This window comes from Suricata suricatta, chromosome 2 (assembly GCF_006229205.1).
Source record: "Suricata suricatta isolate VVHF042 chromosome 2, meerkat_22Aug2017_6uvM2_HiC, whole genome shotgun sequence".
Taxonomy (NCBI): Eukaryota; Metazoa; Chordata; class Mammalia; order Carnivora; family Herpestidae; genus Suricata; species Suricata suricatta.
In genome coordinates this window covers 138,381,715-138,403,720 of record NC_043701.1, presented here as the reverse complement: position 1 = coordinate 138,403,720, position 22,006 = coordinate 138,381,715, and the positions used below count along the sequence as shown (strand labels likewise).

Sequence of the window (22,006 nt, the reverse complement as noted above, 5' to 3'; positions counted from 1 at the left end):
TGTGCAGCTCCATTGGAAGAGGAGTCAGTTTTGAAAACAGGTTCAGATTCTAGCCCAGTTCCTATTTATTTATAGCCCAAGTTATTTTGGCAACTGCTGTCAAGTAAAAACTCTGTTTAATCGGAGGCAGGTAAACATGCCAATTCCATTTCATTGCCTAAGCTGCCCTCTCTGCTGGGGTGGGGGAATGAGGCCATGCTGGGTCTGACCTTGGCTGCCAGAGGGTTGAGGACCAACACAGTCAGTAGTTGCTCCCCATTCAGACCTGGGCACCCAGCTTATTGTCACTTGTGTCATTTGGTAGAAAAGCAAGAGCTTCAGAGCCAAGGGTTTCAATTCTGGTTTGGCCACTTGCTGACCATGACTTATAAAAATTACTTAGCTTCTTGGGGTCAAGTTTTACTCATTTTAAAATGGCAGCGCTACTAACTACAAATTCAAATGAGCTAATATAAGCCTCCAGTATGGTGCTTGGTAGACAGTGGTCTCTTACTCCGTGGTTCATGGAAGCTCTTTAAATAAATGAAGCCAGACATTGGGAAATTGAATGAATAAATGAACACATTTGTTCAGCAAAGATTTGTTGAGAATCTGCTAGGCATCAGATATCATGCAAGCTGGTGGCGACAGTGAGATATTGTCCCTGGCTTCACAGAGCTTACGTGACAGGGAAGAGAAGACAATGTGCACAGAAATGTATACTCATGCACATTAATAAGTCTGTTTTTAAAAGATCTGGAAGAGAGAAGAGGGTGGGAATAACTTACACTGGAGAGCTGAGACCAGAATGGGGAGCGGGAATTCATTGGGCAAAGAAGAGGAAAAGCATGTGTTCAGTCCTAAGGCAAGAGAGAGAGAGCTTCACACATTCAAAGAAAGAAAAATAAGGCCAGGGAGGCAGAAGTGTGGTAAGCAAGGAGGGGTCTGGCTGAGGGAGGCTGGAGTGGAGGGCAAGCGGCCTTACAGGGCACAGGAAGTGTTTTGTATCTTATCTGGGTGCCAGGGGAAGCCACAGGAGGGCTTTGAGCAAGGAATTAATGCAATTCTATTTATTAGGACCAGATGAGGTTGAATTGAATACAAGGTTACTAAGAATACAGTTGCCACTTTTATGGGAGGGGCTTGTGCACTCAGTGCTGAAGACCGGTGGGGCACCTGGGGGGCTCAGTCGGTTGAGCCTCGGTCTTCGGCTCAGGTCATGATCTCACGTTTGTGGGTTTGAGTCCCGCATCGGGCCCTGTGCTGACAGCTCAGAGCCTGGAGCCTGCTTCTGATTCTGTGTCTCCCTCTCTCTCTTCCCCTCCCTGCTCGTGCTGTCTCTCTGTCTCAAAAATAAAGAAAACATTTAAAAATTAAAAAAAAAAAAAGACTGGCATAAGGCAAGGGTGGCTGTTGATGGTAGTTTTTGGTTCTTCCTGATTCTGGTCCCTGCTGTAGAGCAGGGGACAGGCTGATAGTCGCGACAGTCTCTAGTGTCCATGGGGTTCTGCCTGCCTGAAGCCGTAGATTTTCCCATGACCAAGTCCCGTCACGCCTTTGGGTCTGAGAATCTCTGGGAGTTGGAATCCAGAAAATGTCAGCTGTGTGGCCTGTACTGGAATTCCAACTTGATTTAAATCCACTATTGACTGGGAGAGAAACAAGGACGCTGTGGCATCAGCTGGAATAAACTGGGTTGAGTAAGCCCACCACATATTTTCCAGAAAAAAAAATTCTTAAGAACCTCCAACTACTCTCAAAGATTGGATTTGTCTACTACTTGGCCTAGCTACCTTGGTGCTCTTGGGTACCCGCTGGGAGATAGTTCAAGCTAAGCCAGCCATGTCTCACTCTTCCTACTGACAGGAGGACCATAAAAACTTGAAAAGGAGACATCTGTCCCTTGTCCCCACTTCTGCCTGGTCTGAGGAATGGCAGGAACTCTTCATAGTATATCTCCTCTCTACAAGAAAGTAGCCTGGGGAGAGATTTTTCAGAGGCCCACTTGACTGATGCATGTATTCTGATAACCATCCAGGGGAGAGTCTTTCTGACTAGGAAGAGGGCCATGGCAGAGAGAACTAAGGGAAACTCCAGCAAACAGACTGCGGCTCCCATGTCCTGTGCCCTGTGAGCTGGGCAGCCAGGTCGGAGGCAGGGTGTCATGCAAGGTCCATCCAGAAAACATCTCAAAATTATTGAGAGCCTGCTATCTTTGGAGCTCTCCCTTTTCCCTATGCCATGCCATTTACCCTTCCCAGGGATGCTCTATGTCTTCAGGTGGAGCAACTGAGGCCCAGAGTGGTTACATAGGTACCCAAAGGCAGACGGGCAATAAGCGGTTGATACACTGAATGTTTGTGTCCCCCGTCAAATTCATATGTTGAAATCTAACCCCTAATGTGCAGGCATTTGGAGGTGGGGCCTTTAAGAAGTGATTGGGTAAGAAAAGGGGAGCCCTCATGGGATTGGTACCCATATAAAAGGTCCCAGAGAGCTTCCTCACCCCTTCTGCCATGTAAGGGCACAAAAAGAAGATTACTGTCTGTGAACCAAGAAGTGGGTTCTTACAAGACACCGCATCTGCCAAAGCCTTAAGCTTGGACCTCCCAGCCTCCAGAACTGTGAGAAATAAATGTGTGTTGTGTAAGCCATCCTGTTTGTGGTACTCTATTGGAGTGGCCCAAATGGGACTAAGACACGGATAGAGCTGGCTCTGAATGCAAATCTTTCTGGCTCTTTCCACATTGTCTCTCACAGCCTGTCCCATTTTTCACATGCCTGTGCATGTCAGGGAGAGGGTCAGTAACGCCCTTCTCCCAAGCATGGCTCCTGGAGCTAAGTCATTGTCCTTGGTGGGAGTGCAATGAAGGGTCACTGGCTAGGGCATGTCCCAGTGTGGACTTGTCAGCAGGCCATTATTTTCTCCTCTGTGAAGCAGGGTCAGCCTGCCTGCCTTGCTTGCCTGCCGGAAGCCTGAGTGAAATAATGGATGTGAAAGGTCTTCAGGGAAGAGAGAGCACAGGAGAGGAGGCTGAAGTGCTAATGGGCAGCCAAGACCACTGGTAGCCTGCTGAGGCAGACCTTGGGCCTGTTTTGGCTACAAGTGTGCTCAGCTCCCAGGGAACAGAGAACTGGGCCATTTGCGAGGTTGAGGAGGTGCCTGGGTGTCCTGCTCCCTGCCTGGCTGCATGTGTGGGCCCTCTCATCCCTGCTCCTTAGAGCCCGGCGTTAGCCAGGAGCAGCTCTTGGCCCACAGCATAGACCATGCAGGCTAGCTGTCGGCAGTGCTCACCTGTTCCACCTGGTCACAGAAAGCCAGTGCTCCTCCTGATAGCTGGTGGCCTGGACCACCAGCACCCTAGGCCTCCCCCTACTTCTGCTCTCACCTCATCTCTGCAGTTACCCTGCAGTTGCAGTGGGAGGTGTTGGAGCAATTGGGTGGAAACATCCTTCCTTTTGCCTAGAATCTTTGAGCTCTCAGAATCTTGTTAGTTCCTGTGCTCTTCTGCTCTGCTTTCCTGTTCTTTGCTAAGAGCAAATCCAAGGGCCAGCCACCTTATTTGCAGTGGGCAGATGGAACCCCAGGCAAGTGGCCTCCCTGGGAGGATGGTCTCCTGGCTGCGGGTGCACACTCTTTGTGACTTCTCTAGGCCTGTTCTACTTCTGGGCCCACTGTCTCATTCTTGTCTGCTAGAACAGAGAGAGCTCTGGATGCAGACTTAGGAAGCCTGGGGCCTGATCTGAGATATGTCTAATCTTGGGGATGATGGTACTAATAGTAACAATAGTTAAAATTGGCATTTGCCAAATGCACCGGAAGCAATTTAGATCTGTAAGACAGGTGTCATAGTCATCTTATAGATTAGAAAATTAATGTTCAGAGACATTGAGTGACTTTCCCAGAGTCAAACAGCTGGAAGGTTATTGAGCTGAGGTTTGTGTCCACATCTTGGTTACTCCCAAACCCAGCTCTGTCCACCGGGTGCCCTGACAGATGACTTTGTGAACCCTGTGGTCACTCACTCAGAAGCCCCCCAGAGCTGTCAGGGCCCTAGATCATTCTGTCACCCTGGCAGTGAAGGGGTTCAGGCCCCTGACTGCACTAGTACCTTGGTTCCTTAGTCCCTCTCACCCACCCTCTGAGTGCCTGTAGAGGGTCTGACTCTCTAAAATTGCCATGGCTGGCCTGGGTGCTTTGGAAAGTGTCAGGCAGGAAGGAAATTCAAAGCGGCTTGGCTTGGCCCCTCCCCTGAGTTTTCCTTTGAAGCCCTGAGAAACGCTTCTGAAAAATGGGTGGGAAGATAAAAAGAAGCAAGCAGAATCGGAAAAGGAGACTGAAAACCTCATCTATGCAGAGAGTGCCCATCTCCCCCAGGCGTTCAGGCATGTATTTGTCTGTAGAGTGGCCTGGCATCACAGAGGTCAAGGTGGAGTGAGACCCGGCTGGCCTTGACGATCTACGTCCCTGAGACAATCAGAGAACAAAGCAAGGAGGGCTTCCCCAGCCTGGATGGAGCTCGTGCTCCAGCAGGGGCTGGCCTCCCCTACCCTGGCAGGGCTGGCAAGCCCAGTGGCTCTCTGTGCCTGGGTCCGCAGAGGAGACAGTTCTTGGAAGCTCTTCTGTCTATCCTCATTGGGTATCCTGCTCCTTCCTAGGCTCCCATCCTTCCCCCAAGGCTGACATTGACACTGCCTCTAGGAAGTCTTCTTTGGCTGCCCCAGAATCAGGGCTCCAGACCTCCTCCTAGAACAGCTATCTCATCATAGTCTAAATGGTTTATATATTTCTCTTCCTTTTCTGCAAGATAAGACCACAGGTTCTTTTCAGCCTGGGGTGGTCTCCTTTGTGGATAGCCAGTTCCATGAAATATTTAAAATACTGCTGGCATAATTTAGCATGCACAGTGAGTTTATACTCTTGGGTATTTAGATCATTTCCCTTTTCTTTGTAGTTGATATTATTAATTATTCTTATTATCACTTTGCTCTACTTAAAGTTGTTTGTTTGTCTTTAACAGCTTTGCTTTCCACTACCTTTTCCTATCTTGGCATTTATTTGTTCATTCACTAAATAGCCATTGAGTACCTACTACGTGTCAGACACTCTTCTAGGTACTGGGGGTACAGAGGTGAACAAAATATTTGTTGGCTTATGTAATTGAAAGGCACAGGATTAGGATTCATGTAGGCTCAACAATATCACCCCTGGAGCTGACATCCTGTGGGGGCTGACTTTGTGGGTTGAGTTTCTGGGGACCCTTTCCTGGACATGCCTCAGGTCCTTCTTGAATGAGTATTTCTTCTGGTAATGAATGAGGCCACCCAGGCTCACACACACTTGTTCCTGGAGTTGGAGCTACCCTCTAAGGTTTCATAATGAGAACACGCTTTTTTTAGGGGAGCAGGTGTGTGGTAGATTCTGGACTCCTACACGGCTCTCTTTTGATTATTCCCGGAGAACTGCACCTCTCTGATCTGGTTTGGCTGAGGCTGTTTTTGTCACCCCCCACAGGGCTGTGTCGTTTGTTCCTAGAGCAGAGAGACATCTGTCATCCTCACTGAGCCTTGACAGATGCCACAGTCAAATAAGCAACACCCATTTAAACACACAGACAGCAGCAGCGGATCTGTCGTTGCCGCCCTGGCTCAGACTCGGCACCTCATTTCCATATCCTGTGGCCTGCTTGTCCTCCTGCTGGGCACACCTTCCTGCACCTCCCTGGCAGCCCATGCCCCTACACTGCAGGTACAGAACAACCGGTACCTGTGTGCATTATGACGCCCAGCAGACTTGAGCAAGAGGGTTTGAGCCGATGGGATGTGAAGGAGGGTCTCAGTGCAGACTTACAGGTTGTAAGCACCTGCTAGACAGTGAGCATCTCTCAGCGTCTTCGTTGGAACAGGGGCTGGATGGTTGATCGTGAGCATGATGGGCAAAGCAAATAGGACCTCACCTCCTCTGGGATATGGATGAATCTTCCTTGGGAAGGGCCACACTTGGCCCTTGTGAGCTTCATGAGTGAGAGGTTGGGAAAGTGGTGTGGGCACAAACCAATAATGGGGCTTGCTCCTAGCATCAAGGGGAAACTGAGGATGCTCTACCCGTATTATAAGAGAGAGAAGGCTTGACCAAAGATGGCTTCTAAAGTGAGACCCAGAGAGATGAGGGAAGGCTGGGGGTGGTGGGACAAGAAGCCAAGGAAGAGCCAGGCACGAAGTCTGTGTAGTCGTATGAAGGCTTTGCACATATTTTACCACGAGGTAGAACATTTCTTCTCTCTTTATAAAATCACCCTAGCTTTTGATACTTTATCACTCCCTCCCTGTGGGCCCTACAGTGTAATCCTGAAAGGTTTGTGGATGTGTTTTGGAAAAGGCTGTGTTAAGAAATGTAGAGGTGGTAGGGAATCTCCTCCTCCTCGGCAGGCTCCTGCGGGGAGCAGGTGGCCTAGAGAAGGATGCTGGAGGGCCAGGACCCTGGAGCCTATAGAAAAGAGGTGAGCCCAGCAGTGTCCTGGGGACAGGGGGACAATCAGTTGTTAGGCTCTAAACAGTGGCTTGGTGCCATGTCCCAGACGGAAGCATAGGGGAGATATCAGCCTATAGATCCTATTCTGCTCTGTGGTTAGGCTTGGGAAAGTGACGGTAGGAGAACGTTCAGTATATTTAACCAGATCTACTAGAGACATGCCAATAAGGTAAGTCCTACTCTTTACTATGTATGCTTATAATAGACCACTAGCTGAGAAAGACTGGTCTAGTCCTGGAAGCTTCCCGGAAGGACTTCTGCTAGTGCAGCCCCAGCTCAGCGAGAGGTGTGAGGCTCTGGGTGCTGGAGAATGGGACAGCAGAAGACCAGGTCTGTGGCCACCAGCCATGCTGCAGGGAGTCCTGGGCGTGGTTCTCAGTTGACCCTCACTGCTCCTCCTTAAACCTCACTTTTTGAAAAAGCAATTTTTGTTTTTTTCTGGCTGTGGGCTCAGTTGGTTAAGCACCCGATTCTTTTTTTTTTAAATGTTTATTATTTTTGAGACACAGACAGAGCACAAGCGGTGGTGGGGGGGGGGGGGCAGAGAGAGAGGGAAACACAGAATCTGAAGCAGGCTCCAGGCTCTGACTGTCAGCACAGAGCCTGACACTGGACTTGAACTCACAAACCGTGAGATCATGACCTGAGGCAAAGTTGAATTCTTAACCGACTGAGCCACCCGGGCACCCCGAAGCACCCAATTCTTGATGTCAGTTTAGGTCTTGATCTTGAAGTTGTGGGTTCAGGCCCTGACGGAGCCTACTAAAAAAAACGAAAAAGGAAAAAATACTGTGTTTAAATATTGCATTTGGAGAAAGGCATCAAGAGCTGAAATGTCTCTCTCTACCCTGCATCTGATCATCGGCTACCTCCCTTGGACTCTAAGTGATTTTGTGACATGGGGTTCCAGAGACCCCAGCCCCCTTTACCTCGTCTTGCTTTTTATGTTTAAGCTGTTCATTCTTTCTTTAGCTGATATTTGAAATCTTATGTTGTTCTTTCAGGATTTTCCCAGATTATATTTGTGACTGATCCTTTTCATGATGTTTTAAGTAATGAAGAGAACCTGACTCCAGCAGTAAAAACAAAGGCCTTCGTCATAACTGTAGAAGTTTCTGGAATCTATAAAATATCAGTCTAAGAAAGACAAGCTTTTCCCTTAACTGAAATGACTACATCTCATGGGAAATTTAATTTTTAAAATAAATCCCACATTCTAATAAAGAGGAAAGCCCTGCTAGATAAACAGTGAACATATTTGCTCAGAAAATGGCTCTTTATTCAGCTAGGGAGGGACCGGGGGAATAGAGGAAGATATGAAGTATTGAATAGAATGTATAGGATCAGAGTTTGGAATCAAGACTGGATTTATCATCTCTCTTTTTCAGTGGGCTCTACCTAGGCAGGACCAGGCAGATTTTCTCCAGATGCTTCCTGTCCTGCTTCTAGGACCACCAGAAGATGCCGCCAGAAGGACTGTCCCAAAGTCCATGAGTGTCAGGGTGCAAAGCCAGGGCCTGTTACCTGATAGAAAGCCTCTCCAGCATGACTGCATGTATCTCGTCCAGGGTTTTTTGTATGCACATGGGAGAGATCTGGTTCTAGCTGCCTTAAAGAGAGAGAGAGAGAGAGAGAGAGAGGGAGAGAGAGAGAGAGAGAGAGAAAGAGAAAGAAAGAAAGAAAGAAAGAAAGAAAGAAAAGTGGAGGTGGGGTGGGGGCCGTTTGATGGGTCCAGGAACTGGAAAGCATAATGGGTAGGTTTGGCTTCCAAGGTAGCTGACTCCAGGTACTCGAATGATATCCTGAGGTCTCTTGCTCTCACTCTTTCATTCATTTTATCTTCCATCTGATACATCTGCTTTCTTCTGTGTGGATTTTCTACCCAGGAAGGCTTCCTCCTCAAATGCATATCCTATTTGCTTCTTACCTTGAGTTCTTAGTGGAAAAATGACTTCTATTTTGCATATAGAAGTTCCAGCAAACGTCTCAGAACCAACTTCCATTGAAACAGGTTGGTTCACATGCTTGTTCCTGAGCTAATCGCCATGGCGAGGAGGCTGGGTCTGATGCTTTTACTGGGCAAGCCTGGTGGCTACCTGCTCCCGGAGCTAGAAGGTGGGGTGGGGGTCCTTCCTGAACCAGATGGATTGAGAGTGAGGGAGTTTTGTTACCAAAGGGGCAACAGATACTAGGCATGTGATATGGATTGGTCGGGTGGATTTGCGGGGCCAGCCTGGGGGTGAACCCGTGTTTGCCTGCTGAGCTTCTTAGGTGATTTCTTCTTCTTTGATTTCCTATAAAGTACCTCAGTTGTTGGAATGGTCCTTTTGCCATCTTGTTCCTTGACATTGAAAGGATGTGCAGAGGCTATTTTACCACCTTGGACCTCCTCTAGCTGGCAAGGCAAAAGCTCTGTGCCCACACTTCTTCCCCAACTACAGATTGAAGAAATCCTTCCACCCTCTAGGCTTACTATTAATTTTCGGCCATTAATTGAGAGCTGACAGCTATTGGAGATTAAAAAATCTCTCTCTTTTCATCCCTCCCTCCCTCTCTCCCTTCCTCTCCCTGTCTTTCCCTTTTTAATTTTACTATTGGACCTATTTAATTTTATTAATTGAACAAGGTTTTCTTAAATATCTGTTTCTCTCTGTTATTCAGTACTTACTATGTACCTGGCAGTTGGATGCTTTATAAATATTGTCATATGTTGGCAGGAACCCTGTGAGATATATTAGTGGTCCTCTTTTACAGGAGAGGAAGCAGGGACAGGGAGTTATGTGACTTGTCAGAGGCCATGTAACCTGGAGCATCCTACATACTTATGTGGTCGTGCTGGGTTTAGTGCATATCAGGATGTAGAAGGCATGTTGTATGCCTTTGAACAGCATGTAATTGCTGTATGTTTACAGTTATATAAAAGAATGAGTAATATGTTTCAGTGGGAATAAATGATACACCAGAAGGAAGTGATTAATTTTCCTGGAGTATAGTCTCAGGGGCAGAAAGGGACATTTGAGCTAGGCCTTCAGGAGTGAGGAGGAGTTTCCCATGTGGGTATGGTGCAGAGGGAATTTGTTCTTTAACTGAGTAATCCATGAGTTTGGTTTTTTTTTTTTTGAGATGGAGTTGCCACCTTCAGGAGATATAATATCACTTTGTACTCTGTCATCTCATTTTACTGGAGGGCCAGAGTGATTCTATTTAGTTCAGATGCTTTCATTTGCAAAGAATAGAAACTCTAACACAAACTGGTTCAAATAATAAAGGGGGGTTATTGTTTCATCTAATTGAAAAGCCCAGAATTAGGGCTGCTTAGAGTGAGGCTTAATCCATTGGCTCACTAATATTGCCAGGGGTCTGGTTTCTTTCCATCTCTCTCTTATGTCTTAGGCAATGGTCTTATCCTCCAAGGCTGGCTCCTTTTAGGGTGTTAAGATGGCTGGCAGAGCTTCTTTGTCATGCTGGAAGGAAAGGTGGCTTTATCCTAGGATTCTCAGCCCCAAACCCCAAAGCACTCTGACTGGACTGGTCACGTGTTCAATCTTGAGCCAGTCGTTGTTGCCGAGGGACATTGATGGCATTAGTTTCTCTAGAAACAGATGGATTCCCTAATGGAATTTTGGGGACTGATGGAAGGAGGAAGTGGACAATGGTTGCTGGGAAGGCATTAAAGAAACATTCGCCATAGCCTTTAAGTTTGTATATTCCGTCTCTCTTGAGCAGTTAGGGTGGCTTATTACCTATTGTACATAACCTTTGATGCTCAGTCTGGAATACCTCACACTCCAAGCTTGACTTTGGGTAATCCAGCCATTGAACCTTTTTTTCTCCATGCTGTCTCTTCCTAGTTTGCCTCCTGGACCAGCTTGCTTTGACTTAGTCTGAGAGCACCCAGAACACCCATTCTCTAGTAGTACACGGTCAATTTTGTGGACAGACCAGGATGATCTGGGCATAATGACAAAGTACCACACAGGATGGTCTAGAACTTGATAGAAGCTAATCTCTTAGGACTTTTACAGAGCTGCTTTCTCCAAAGAGGGTAAAAAAATCTGACACAGGGCGCCTCAGTGGCTCAGTCGGTTAATCATCCAACTCTTGATTTCAGCTCAAATCATGATCCCACAGTTGGTGAGATTTAGCCCTACATTGGGCTCTGTACAGACTGAGCAGATTGTGTGGATCCTGCTTGGGCTTCTCTCCCTCTCTGCCCTTCCCCTGCTCACACACACACACACACACACACACACACTCTCTCTCTCTCTCTCTCTCTCTCTCTCTCTCTCAAAATAAATAAATAAACTTAAAAAATTTGACACAACTATTTTCTAAAACTCTGAGAGGATGAAATCTCCAAGGCTGTTGTTACCCAGAGCTGATCAATCAATCATATGTGGATTATAACAGCAGCAGGATGGCTCTAGGAAAGGCTGACTAGTTGGAAGTGGGTAGGATTGGGTTTCAAATTCTGCTGCTGCCACTTTGAAGAGGCAATGTGTCATGAGGATGAAGAATACAGACTGTCATCAGATTGCCTTGAGTCTAAATCCTGGCTTTTAGGATTTTGCTTACAAGCTGTGCCTGGGTTCCTGTCCCAGCTTTCTCAGTTATTAGGCCTGGATCAGGAAATAGTCACCAGGTTCTAATCTTTCATCCAGGGGATTGTTTTCTGATGCTTCATCTTGTCAATCTGACCTTCCAATTTAGTTGGGGGGGGGTTGACTGTCGCCTCATGTCTGTGGTCTCAGTGCATCATCAGTAAAATATGGATACAAATAATAGCCGCGTGATAGTGTGGTTGTGAGGATTAAGTGAGTTAATATATGGCAAACAGTTGACACGGCCTCTTGTAAGCACTAACCGTATGGATAATTAGATATATCTTGTAGGGTTGCTCTAAGCCCTAGAGACATTGCATATATGCTCTCGGCATATTGCAGACACCTGATAAATGTTAGCTATTATTAATGATAATTATTTTGATCGAGCTGCTTGATAATAATGTGAGTCATCTGAGTAGAGCTGTATCGTAGCTGGAGTGCTCGCTGCCAGCATTGTCCCCCCTGGACCTCTTAGCTACTCAGTGCTGGAGCCCCTTCTTCTGGCCAGTGGGTCTCAGAGGAGGGTTCAGTGCCTTCCCACGGTGTCCTGGCCAGGTGGTCACTCTCAGGACGGGGACAGGACCCATAGTGAAAAGCTTCCTTGGCCAGGGCTTCTCCCACACCCCCATCCTGGAGGCTTCCCCACCATTTGTCACAGCCTCTTTTGAAATGCATGCGGTTCTCATCAGTAATATCCTGATTGCCCCCTTAATCTCCTTTAAGCTTCATGAAAAATACAAAGGGCTGGATCAGGAAATAGTCACCAAGTTCTAATTCTGCATTCAGGGGATTGTTTTCCGTGGACGTGAAGAGACTGATGTTTCCCATTTGGCAGTTGGATTTCCAGTGAAGTCGAGGAGAACTGTCACCTTCTAAATTATCAACCGGTTTACAAGGTTGCATCTATATTTTGTCTCTAATGTGTCTGTACTTTTTGTTGTGTCTCTATCTGCATGTGCTCGTTTTCCTAATGGATGTTTTACTCTATGCCCAGTGGGCATGCTAAGGAAATTTTTTTTGATAAGACCTTAGAAAAGCAAGAAGCCTGGAACTTCCCACTCCCCCCACTGTACATATGCCTTAGACCCCGACCATAGAGCATTGTTCACTATGGAAGGAGGAGTGTTTGCTTGGTTAAAATGTGCTCACACACACATATACACATTATACACACACATTCAGACACATATACATGGGCACACATACACACAGACATAGACACACACATGTTACACTCACACATAAACAGGCACACATGCTCACACAGACATAGACACACACACACATTCCAAGGCCCTGAGTTCTACACCCATTAGCTGTTTAATGTGGTAGCCACTTGCCATATGTGGCTTTTTAAATTTAAATGAAGTGACAAGTTTAGCTCTTCTGTCTCATTTCAAGTGCTCAGTAACCACATGCGGCAAGTGGCGGCTATTGGACAGCATTTCTGTTCATGCAGAAAGTTGTGCTAGACGGTATTTGGTGTGAAGGAGAAAAGGAGGGGAGACTAGCACATGAGTGTCAGCTTTAGTGACATAGTACTCCAGACCACCGAATATTAAAATATTCCTCTTTCTTCACTCTCTGTGTATATTTCTCTTGTGATTCCAAGGACACTGACAACCAGGAGAAATAAGAGACTATATTGTTCTTTGATCTACAGGTTCAATGAAAGCATTCATTGAAAATTGGATTATTTAAATCTTATAGAGAAGTATAAATGCCTATTTTGTTACTTCATATGAACGATGAATTTGGACCGCACATCATGTTATGTTTCATCCCTTGGTGACGAGCAAGGGGGTGATCAATGTAGTTCCTTGTTTGTCTTGGAGAGAGTGGAGTTCAAGAACACTGTTTTCCAACACTGCTTGACATGTCTCGCACTGGTCCAAGACTTTTAAATACTCTTGTCCAATTTGAACGTTACATTTCTGGCTGTGAACTCCTCTGGGGGTGCAAATCCACTTAAGAATAGTCGAGCCCACTCATTTGTCTCCAGACACCAGACAGCAGAGATGACTGCAAAACCACACTTGCTCCTGATAATATCAGGATGGCGGCTCCTGTTGTTTTGTGTTAAATATCAGTAGGCTCCCCAGTAGTACCATCCACAGAGATGAGCATCACTGCATGAATATTGCAAAAAGTCTGTGGACCTCGTGGGGGCCGCCCAGACCTAGTTTTGAGAATGACTTATTTAATCGGTTTGCAGAGTTTAATTCACATACTGGACAAGGGTTTTGAATCTTTCAGTCCTTCAGGACAGGGGCAGGGGTAGGTGGGAGGAAAGGCAGAGAGTGGTCACTGGCTGGCTGAGCTAACAGGAAAGCATGGAGAGGCTGCCACCAAGATCTGAGGTCTGATTGACAGAGCATGTGCTGGAAGGGACTAATGTGCCTGCCCGACATAGGCTTGGCCAGCAGCACCCTAAGCTTCTGGTGAGTATGGAGAAGGAGGGGTGGGTCATTGTGGTCCAGATTGTCTGGAGCTGGCTTACCAAACAGGCTGGAGAATATCTGTAGGATTTTCCAGAGACCAGAAGTCCCAGGACAAGAGGATAGTCTTCCCCAAATATCTTTGTAATCTCTCAAGATTTTTCTTTTTTTGAGAGAGACAGAGACACACAGAGAGGGAGAGTGTGTGTGTGTGCATGTGTAGGGAGTAGGGTGGAGGTGGGGAGGGGCAGAGGGAGGGAGAAAATCTCATGCAGTCATCCAGAGCAGGCTGCAGGGCTCGATCGTGACCTGAGCTGAAATCAAGTGTTGGACACTTAGCCAACTGAGCCTTCCAAGCAAGACCCCTGTCCTTGTAGTCTTAATTGTGGCATCCTGGGTGTTTCAACCCACATCAGGGGTCATCTTTTTGGTACCCTTTCGTTCCCTCAGAGTTGGCTGGTGACATTAAGATGAGAATTTTTTGACTCCTGTCATTGATAAAACTCTATTTTAAAAAAATTTTAATTTTTTTAAAATTTATTTTTGAGAGAGAGAGAGAGACAGTGTGAGCAGGGGAGGGGTAGAGAGAGAGAGAGATACAGAATATGAAGCAGGCTCCAGGCTCTAAGCTAGCTGTCAGCACAGAGCCCATCGCAGGGCTCGAACCCATGAACCATTGAGATCATGACCTGAGCTGAAGTTGGACACTTAACTGACTGAGCCACCCAGGTACCCCAAAACTCTTAAGAGATTTATAATACTTTAAACATATCACGGCAATAAAAGTAATAATACCTCTTTACATTTCTGTAGCCTTTCGAATAAAGCCCCCTTGGAGGCATTATCCTAGTGGTCTTCAAACTCATTTTTCCTGTGGGAGTGGGGGGCAGTCCTTAAATTTTTGGTTCCAGTGACTTCTTGGCTAGAACCCACCAGGCAGTCCAGATACAAGTGGAGTGGTGCCTAAGGGGAAAGAAAAGGCGGAGCACAGCTCACTGAACCCCTGTCCCCCAAGCCCTCCATCAGTCTTTGAGCCAGCCCCTGGTCTGCAGTCTGCTCCTCAGAACATCACCTACCAAAAGCCTTGCCAGTGTGTCTTCCGGTCACAATAGCAGCCCCATGGAATGCCCCTGGAATTAGGGTGGCAGACAGAAGAGAGTGGCCCTTATTACCGCTTGGCCCAATTCAAGGAGGGTCTATAGTGACAGGGATACAAGGGAAAGAGACTCCTCCAAAGTCACCGGCGGGGTAAGGACTGGATTCTTTGTATGCTCTTTTCTAGAATCGATCATATCCTCGTAGACCTTGGCTGACGGCTTCCCAGGCAAAGTTGGGGATTTTGAGCACTGGCCTCCATGTAGCCTGTCTTCACGGTGACTGTGTGCTCCACTCAGGGATTCTGCTGGGAAGGCCCTCAGGAGGGTTTTCAGCTTAGCTTGACCTCCTGGTTGATCCAGTTTCTCTTGCTTTGCAAACTCAGGTGAGAGCACCAGAAGTGCCACTATGGTCTTGACCCCAGGCCCATGAGACCCACTGTGTTCATTCTGTCTCACAGACTGCCGCCTGTAATAAAACAGGCACACAGTATCCACGGATGCAATTGGTTCTTATACAAGGATGAGTGAGCACTTGTCCTCCACGGACTCTTGTCTCTAACTATTGGCACGTGCCCAGCACCTCCATATTCTTGCCTGTGAGATGGGCACATAAATATATCTACATAAGACTCACTGGGAGATTAAAGCTCTTAAAAAATTGGCTAATGCCAAATTTTCAAAAATCAATCTTGGCTGCAGGGCCGGAGAGTAGGAATAGCAGACCTTCATCTCAGAGACGGTTACTACCACGCTCCATAAAATTTCATTACTGTTCTTGTTCTGAAAGCAAAGAAACTAACGCTGTGGCTTCTTGTCTACCCTTTCCTAATGGTTTTCAAATTGACTCTATATGCAGAAGAACTGCTCATCAGTTTCTTATAGGGGAAGGCAGATGATAGGGAGGAAAGGAACTGAATGTATTTTCTAAACTTGGTTTCTATGCTGACTCACCCAGTGGGCTGGGAGCAACTTTCTGCGTGTCCGCGTCTACTGTAGAGCTGGGGGAGATGTTACCCTTTTGCCCAAGGGAAGGATGGGGAGGATTCCAAGGACTGCATTAAGAAAGGGAGCTCACAGAGCAAAGGACTCCTCTTCAAAGGTCAATACAATTTTGGTAATCTTATGAAAAGCCTTCCTGGCTTTAGAATTAGCTCCAAGAATCTGGCGGCAGATTTTAGATTTGCTTGGAGAGTGAGAGGGAAGGAGATGTTGCCTTTGTCTGGAATTCCAATACCTTCCTCTGCAAGGCCAGCATTGCAGAGATATACCCCTAAAGAACAGGGGCAGCCTATAGTTGGGACGGAAGCACTTAATTTGTTTTAATCGTTGCAATTTCTAGGAGTCACTGGGAAATTCAGCAGCTAATGAACGTGCCCCTGTTCTGTCAGATCCCTATTATAATATTCAATATTCTCTTTTTCATACTTATCGGCTAAGGGAATTACAGAAATATATTTCTGGAGCCTGCTGGGGATAAAAGCAGGGACATAAAAACCTCTTTCCTTCTCACCAGATGGGTCCCAGCAGCCCAGGTGAATGTCACACCTGTGTTAAAAAGGCCACTGATTACTAGCAGGCTCTGACCAGAGCCTCTACTTCCCAGGACTGTGTCAAGCTGATTTCTTTTTCCTTGTCCTACCCCTTGCTGGAGTCCTGAGGACCTTCCATTCAGTGTGTGGATGTTCAATCTGTAGGCAGACACACTTCTACAGATCTGGATAGGAGGACAAGAGACATAGGAGGAAGGACTATTAACTTTTGGGCTGTTCACTTTCTTCTCTCCTTTTTTGCTGTATGGCAGTCTCCACTTCTCTGTAGGGGCCAGTACCAAGACCCACAGAGGCTGCCTGAAACCGTGGATAGCACCCAGCCCTACATAAACTATGTTTTTTCTTACACACACATACCTACAATAAAGTTTAATTTATAAGTTGGGCACAATAAGAGATTAACAACAGTAAAACTAGCACAGACTTCTTTTGCCTGCTTTACAGTTTCACAGAAAGAAGATGCATTCATCTTGTAGACCTTAGCAGCCTCAGCACATGATTTTTACTCTCATTAAGTGGAGAAGTTCCACCTTTTCATTTAAAGGAAGTGCTTTACGGCTTCGCTTTGGCGTCTCGAAATGGCCAGCATCACTAGCCTTGTGCTTTGGGGCCGTTATTGAGTAAAATAAGGGCTAGTTGAACATAAGCACTGCGATACCACGACCGGGGATCTGATACCTGGGGCGGCTACTACATTGCTAGGAGGCAGGTCGTGTGTACAGCATGGGTATGCTGGGCAAAGAAATGATCCACATCCCTGGTGGGATGGAGCAGGGTGGCACGAGATTTCATCACACTACTCAGAAGGGTACCCAACTTAAAATGTATGAACTGTTTATTTCCGAAATTTTCCATTTAATATTTTTGGACTGCGGTTGACCGTGGGTAGCTGAAACCATGGATAAGTACTACTGTACTTAGTGTTTCCAACAGCCAATGGGAGGCTGTTCTGTCTAGAGTAAATGACTCAGAAGTGGTATTTATGAAATTGTATTTCAGGACATACTGGCACCCCTCAGATTTGGCAGAAGCTTGCATACTCTGTCTCTCACTTGATGGTTTCCATGCACATTTACATATTGAAGACCATGGAAATCTAATAGTAAAGGGATTAGGACGGGCTTGCCTCTGTTTACCCTGTGAGCCTAGGATGCTGGTATTGTGTAGGGCGCAGTATAGATGTGCTGTGACCTGGTCTGACTCATCCTTTGAATGAAGTTTGGATGTAGTCAGGTGACTAGCAAAGCTGTAGGTTTTCAACATCTAGTTCCATGCCCTTGTGCAAGTTACTTAACTTTTTTATGCCTCAGTCTCCTCATCTGTAAAAGAGCATAATAAAAAATACCCACTTCACACCATTGTTGTGAGGGTTAAACGCTTTAGTGAAGCTTTTAGCACAAATTCTGAAATATAATGTGTTCTTTATATGTTAGCTTTTGTTATTACTAATATCTTTAATTATGGTTTCCTGAAAGCTTTTGTGCTAAGTGGTGTTTATGTCTCCTCCTCATGTTGTAGGATATGGGATAGTATACTACCTTGCATGAAAGCTTACAAGGCACCCTTGTTTGATTTAAGCCTCGTGAGAATCTTAGAAGAAAAATGTAGCTGTCCCTCTTTTATGCCGGAGGCCAGGGGAGCATACCTGAATGGTAAAGAGACTAGTCCCAAGTCATACAACTCGTAGAGGGTGTGTAGTAAAAGCAGGCTTGCGGGCACCACGCCCATCATTCCCAAGCACCTCTGCAGAGCTGCCTGTCAATCAGACCCTGATGGGGACCCACAGACCTGGGCCTGGTGTCAGCTCTGGTTGGAGGACCCTCCCCTAGATCCTGGGTTCAAATCCTAATTCGATCCCTCTCTAGCTCCTTGCCCTTGTGTAGTCACTTGACTTCTCTGATCTTCAGTCTTCTCAGCTGTAAAACAGAGATGGGGAATACCCATATTTGATGGGCACAACAAAGCTAATCATACAGTGGATGTGAAGGTCAAGCACAAGGCCTGTCATATGGTTGGTGCTCAGTAACAAGTCTTAGCTCATATTGATGTTCTTCATCAGACTTTGTGCCAGGTTGCTTCACATGCATGATCTCCTCTAATCTTCACACTCCAGCAGGCGGTCTGGACTCTTCATTTTTGAAGACGATGGGGAACCTGAGGCTCTGTGTAGGTAAGTGACCTGGCCAAGGTCATAAAGCCACAGACTGTGAAGTTGAGGCTCAAACCCTGACAGCCTTACTCCACGAAAACGTTTTTCCTATTCCTCTTCTGCAGCGCCATGTGCTGGGACATATGCAGGATTTGTGGATGGCCATGTTCCTTGGTCAGCCCAGTAGTCTGGCGATGGACATTTTAACCATGTCTCTGTAAGATAGTACTGTCATTTGGGCTTGAGGACAATGTTCCTCAGCCAGGAGAGTCAGGCAGAAGTTTAGTGCAGTTTTACCAGGAGGGCTGTACCAACCCTAGTCTTGGGTCCAGCAGTCACCTTGGAGATGGTGACCCATTCATATGTGCATGCTTGGCTGGGGTTAGAATCTGTGCCACAGTGTAGGACACAGTGACCCCAATGAGTCCAGTTACCTACTTAACAGTTCAGGTGACCAGAAGAGACTATTTCCTGTAAGATGAACTGAGACAACCCAGCCAGTTTTCCAGCTGATTGGGAGATGTAACCCAGTGCATTGCAGGACAATGAGTGTTTGTATCTTCCAGACAAATTTTCCTTAAGAATTTCAAAACCATGGATGCCCATCAGCCTTAGGGGCAAGACGAAAACAAAGGACCTGAGGTACCAGAGGCCAGACACTAGAATAGGGGGAGGAAGGGAAGGCAAGGGAGAGTCCAAGATTTTCCTACCATGCTTTTCCTAGTCAGTTGGCATTCAGAGTCCAGGGGAAGAGCCAGGATGGGTCTTCAATACCAAAGGAATATCAATTTGGATCTGCTGAGTGGGTGGAATGTTTTTGTTCCCAGGACATGAAAGTGTACTTGGCTTTTCATGATTGCATTTAAGTTTTCAGTGGAGCATTACTTGGCCCTAGCCCAGGTCTACAAAATCCCACAGTTTGAGAAGGACGGTCACTGCAGCACTCTTGCACTTCAGGGTTGTTCATGGTGAATAGCACATTCCAGTGTTCAACTGAGGCACATTTCCCAGGTTATCCATATTTTACCTTCCTTGGCTCAGGATCCTGTAAGCACCCCTATTGGGGAGAGGAGCATGTATCCAAGGTTGGCCAGTACATGAATGTGCCCAATACTTGGGTCTAAGAGGATGGGTCCAGGTACAGCTGGGCTGTCTGGGAGTGGAGATGAAGGCAGGGCCAAGGCAGGGAGGGAATGAGGTTCCTTCATTTGTTCACCCAGTTCAGCATTGACTGAACACCTACTGTGTGCCAGGCATTATGCCAGGCAAGGCCATATAGCTGTGATTGGTGAGGTCAAGCACAACCACATAGAGTCATGTCACAGACAGTGCGGGCAAGGGGGCCAATATGGTGGAGATGGGAGCATTGGATCAGGGGTTGATCTGTGTTGTATGATGATGCTTCCTTACTAATTTACCTTAGTTCTCCACTCTCAATCAGAACCAACTTTGTAGGAACAACACTTTAATTTCTTCCCCACCCCCATTCCTAGCATCTCACAATTGATACTTAGCTATTTATTTTGCCTTTGTCCCTCAGGCTGACAGGTGAACATGTATGTGAGATCCATAACTTCATCTCTCTGGGATTCAGTTTCTGGCCAGAGGAAGAGGGTCTTCTGAACCTGCTAAGCTCTGCCACATGCTTCTCAGGGGAAATACCTACTCCTGAATCTTTAGTTTTGGTTTTTCTTTGTGAAGGAACTGAATCCATGATTTCAGATCAGGAAGGACCCATCTGGTGAAGGGGGAGCTGAGAGCCCTGATGGGGACAGTGAAGTGTGGTTCAAAGTATCAGACTTGGGGAAGGTGTCAGGGAGAGCAGGCTAGATGTGGGGATTCAACAAGACAATATGTAGAGGGAATTTAGGACCATGCCTGCCACATAGCGGGTCCGGTCAAGTCCCTAATAAGCCTGGGAAGGAAAGGAGAAAGGCAGCCATTCATCCAATCTGCGAATATTTCTTAAATATCTGTCAAAAGAGCATGGACTTGAGCCAGACTCCCTGGGTTCAAATATTGACTGTTTTGTTTATTACCTTTGTAACCTTGAGCAAATTACCTAATTATTCTCTGTGCCTTAGTTTTCTCATTTATCAAATGGGAATAATCACTAATAGCAAGTGGAGGGGTTTTGAGGCCCACAAAAGATTAAAAGCTCCATCTGTTCATTATAAGTATCTTTTTGTTTATTTATTCAATGGCTATTAGTTAGTCTGTGTTAAGATCAAGGCAATGGAGACTGGCAAGGTTTCTGCTTTACCCATCTTATATTCCAGTGGAAGAGCCAGAGTAATCAAAAAGCCAATAAATTGACAAATGAAGTATCTTAAGGTAGTGATAAATGCTCTGAAGGAGACAAGAGAGAAGCAGGAAGTGAGGGAGTAGAACTGAGGACCAACTGAGGACCAATAATACAGAGAGAGGACAGGGAGATGGAAACAGGCGTTGTACACAGAGATCATTCCAAATAAGAAGATCTTTGGAATTTACCAAAAAAAGAGAGAGAGGAGGAATGAGGGAGAGAGAGGGAGAGAGAAAAAGAGAGAGAGAAAGAGAGAGAGCGAGAAAGCTCTCTTTGAGTTTCCAAGAGAGGCAAACAGGATAAGCAACCAAAAATAAATATAGCTAAATAAAGATTGATTCTGGGCCCAAACAAGCTTCGAGATAATTATTTCCCTGGTAGTGAATCATTATGGCTCACAAATGAATTCATCTTTTTTCATGTTTTCAGTACCAAAAGTCCTTGATAGATGGATTAATCCTCCTTTTCACCTGGCTTCCTTCACCTAGTCCCCTCACTTCGTTGAACTGAAATTAAGGGCCATTCATTTGGAAAAACCTATTAACTCCCTGCTCCTCGATGGCTCACTATCCAGTCAGCCTGGCTGAGTTCCATCTCTTAGGGCCTGAGTCCTCGTGCATCTCTGCTATCTCCATTAAAGTTCCCTCTGGGCCTGTGGCTGAGGCAGTAAGGCTCATTGACTATTCTAGTCGCTTCTGTACACATCCCAGCTCCTAGGGTTAGGCAGGACATGGGAACCCAGGAGATAGGCATCACTTCTGGTCTGAGGCTGGGAGTCCCCACGTGGGATACTTCTGCACTCCCTTCCCCTGTCTTGGCATCCCAAAATCTTGGGTGCTTTTGATGGTGTGACACAAGATGACAGAGCTTCCGTTAGCCCAGGCCCCCGAGTGAGTGAGCAAACCCTCACTGTCTTCGTCTTCATGGGTCTCTGACCTCTGGCTTCACAAGGGCCTCAAAGACTTCTTACTCCCTGTATTTTGTAGACATTTGAAAACCTCTACCAAATGAATTTACTCAGCCTCAGTGAGGCCTGCTCCTTCTATGAAAGCTAACTTTACCCCCTCTAAAATCACTTCCACACCTCTTCCTGTCCTAGTCATTCTGACTGTCCTGTGTTATTTCTTTATTGTATTGGCCATTCTATGACATTATCTTATTTATGTTAATATATTATCTATGTCTTCCTACTAGACCATAACCTCTCATCTGTTTATACTCTGCTATGTCCTCAGTGTCTAGAGCAGTACCTGGTGCAAAGAAGGTGCCTGATAAAAATGTGAATGAATGAAATCCCCTCGCCAAGGAGGCACCTCTCCTCTTTCCCCATAACTTCTCCCATCTTCTCTCCC

The 22,006-nt window shown here is 46.3% G+C and overlaps 1 protein-coding gene across 1 annotated transcript in view; it reads left to right on the top strand.

The window, feature by feature from the left end:
* Positions 1-22,006, top strand: part of KCNMA1 (potassium calcium-activated channel subfamily M alpha 1) — a 507,555-nt gene that overhangs the window by 36,035 nt on the left and 449,514 nt on the right. The gene's annotated exons all lie outside the window — the stretch shown is intronic.